Source organism: Montipora capricornis, chromosome 13 (assembly GCF_036669925.1).
Source record: "Montipora capricornis isolate CH-2021 chromosome 13, ASM3666992v2, whole genome shotgun sequence".
In the NCBI taxonomy this organism is placed as follows: Eukaryota; Metazoa; Cnidaria; class Anthozoa; order Scleractinia; family Acroporidae; genus Montipora; species Montipora capricornis.
The window spans coordinates 15,144,643-15,147,142 of NC_090895.1; the positions used below are offsets into that span (position 1 = coordinate 15,144,643).

The 2,500-nt window shown below is 41.7% G+C and overlaps 1 protein-coding gene and 1 long non-coding RNA gene across 3 annotated transcripts in view; one reads left to right on the forward strand and one right to left on the reverse strand.

The window, feature by feature from the left end:
• Nucleotides 1-1,299, forward strand: part of LOC138029183 (uncharacterized) — a 2,325-nt gene extending 1,026 nt beyond the window's left edge. The window contains exons 3-4 of the long non-coding RNA XR_011127835.1: nt 902-963; nt 1,078-1,299. This is a non-coding gene — a long non-coding RNA (uncharacterized lncRNA). The remainder of the gene's footprint in view (nt 1-901; nt 964-1,077) is intronic.
• Nucleotides 1,300-2,208: 909 nt separating this feature from the next.
• The window catches only part of LOC138029171 (negative elongation factor A-like), a 15,870-nt gene continuing 15,578 nt past the window's right edge, over nt 2,209-2,500 (reverse strand). For both annotated transcript variants that reach the window (XM_068876878.1, XM_068876879.1), the window contains one exon: nt 2,209-2,500. This exon is cut by the window's right edge and continues 1,045 nt beyond it. The gene's annotated coding sequence lies outside the window, so the exon portion shown is untranslated.

Sequence of the window (2,500 nt, forward strand, 5' to 3'; positions counted from 1 at the left end):
CCGAAGAGGAGACTGGATTACCAACTTAACCTGTAGTTCTTTTAAATATGTGCAATGCTCGCCTACTTTATTTGGCGCATAAATGTTAGCAAAAACATGTTTAACTCCTTCCACAGTCGCATTTAAAATGATAAATTTTCCAATTGGATCACTGTATGCAGGATTCATCTTCAAAATCTAAATCATGCCTTATGAGTGTCATAACACCACAACTGTGGTTTTTTGACCCGTGAGCGAAAAACATTTTCCCGCTCAACTGAGTTCTCCAAATGTTCTCAATGTCTTTCGAACTATACGTTTCTTGAAGGTAATTTATGTCTGCTTTTTGTTTTTGCAACCAGACAAACAATGCTTTCCTTTTTTCAAGCGATCGAATTCCACGAACGTTAAGTGAAAGAAGTCTAAAATTTACATTCGTCTTGCCGCTTGCAAGTATACAGTCATTGTGTGACAAAAAAGAAATGTTTTCAAAACCGTAGTTTCAAAATAACAGCTTTTGCAACACACACAGAAATAATAGAGTGCATACATACTAGATAAAGGGTTTAAAAACACAGACAACGACAACAACACCAACAACTCAAAAGAAAATATTTTATAGGTTTTAAAAGGGTCTTGAGATTTAACCTAACTAAAGACCTTTGGGACTTTGGGCTTAAAACACTTGTTGTAAAGAAACAGGAGCTCGGTGCGAAATGAAGGCCAGGGCGAAATTAGCTGTTATGGTATTCAATACAAGAGTTGATTTTGGTATGCAAATTACATCACAAACATAATTATCATAGGATCTGAGAAAGCTTAGCCGATCTTCGGCTTTACAAAGACGAAATAAACTTTCCAAAAGATTTTTTTTTCCTCCCTCGCTAGAAGGTAGATGATCTACTGTTGTCATCTTTGTCAGATATTCCGGCAAAGTGTTCACTGAGTATTTACAGAGCCCAAAGAAAAAATGGCGACCGTAAGGTAGGCTTTTCTTTAAAGAGTCCGGTTTTTAATGGAAGTGTTAAATCACTCTAGTAACTTTGATGACGGAAATATTGACAAAATGTTGACCCATGGAATTTGCTGTACCACCAGGCCGTTCACCTTGCTTCAGTCACCATCGTGGAGGATGCTACGATAGCTAAGTAACGAGCTGTCGTCGATTTGCAGATGGAGCACTCGTACATTGAATCACTGCATTCCGCCATTTTGTCTTTGAACGCAGGGCACACGCTCAAAATCCGGCGATGACCACACGGATAAATTAACTTCTCTTTGACCAAGTCTCGAGGTCCAGCGAGTATCCATTGCTGAGAAACAGCGATGAATATTCACATATTCAAAATTCTTTGAGGCTCGCTGACAACGAATTTGGACACGGCGCGGTGATGGCATGACTATTCCGGGGCCGAGGAGTGAAGGGGCTGGCGGTAGGGGGTGAAGGGTACAATAGCTGAAACAACCCAAACCCTTACGTAAATGTTAACCTTAGGCCTAAACAATATGCTTTACATAATGTTTATGCCTAAGGTTAGCATTTTTGTAAAGGTTTGGGTTGTTTCAGTTTCAACTGTTCACTTGAGCCTCGATACGGTGAGAGCAAATCAGTGAACGGTTGAGCAGCCGTGTCCAAATTCGTTGTTAGCGAGCCTCGAAGGATTTTGAACATTTGAATATTCATCACTGTTTCTTCAGCAATGGGTACTCGCTAGACCTTGAAACTTAGTCAATAAGAAGTAAATTTATCCGTGTGGCCATCGCCGGAGTTCGAGCGTGACTGATAGAGGAGAAGCGTGATTTTATCGGCGAGATGTCGGGTAAGCTAGAAATTACTTTCCAGCCTTTCCTTTATTATGTACGACTTCTCAGCTTCCCGCGCAGTCACTGAGTGACAACCCGGGAAGCTGAGAAGTCGCTTAAATCGCGTTAAATCAGGCAAATAACCGCATGGAAAGCAAGAGAGTCACCAACTGCCGGAGGCGGAGAGTTACAATCGTAACATGAATTCCCGAATTCTCCCTGGAAATGTACAACAAAGGCTATCACATCTACACCCACCCATAGCCACTTAAGAATGACACATCTGATGTGTCATTCTTAAGTGGCTATGGGTGGGTGTAGATGTGATAGCCTTTGTTGTCCATTTCCAGGCCGGTAACCAGGATTTTATGTTGGGGGGGGGGGGGGGGGGTGCTAACGAGGCCAAAGTGGACCAAACTACTGAAATGTATTTTTTTATCGTCTGATCCGTTTATTTAGGAAAGTAGCAATACATGAGAAATTGAAAGCCGGCAGAGTACACGGTAGGAACTGCTTGACCACAACTGCTGCTAATCTCGCAGTCTGAATGGCTAATTTGCCGTTGTCGATAAGACTCCATAACACGCTGCTTGCGTCAACGTGTCGCGCAATGTCTTTTTCAGCTTGCGCTCTGAAAAAAGATATTCCTTTGACGTTGATATTGTGGTAAAAAACAAATCGAAATGTGGTTTAGCGTGGTCTGTACTCTTATCGACAA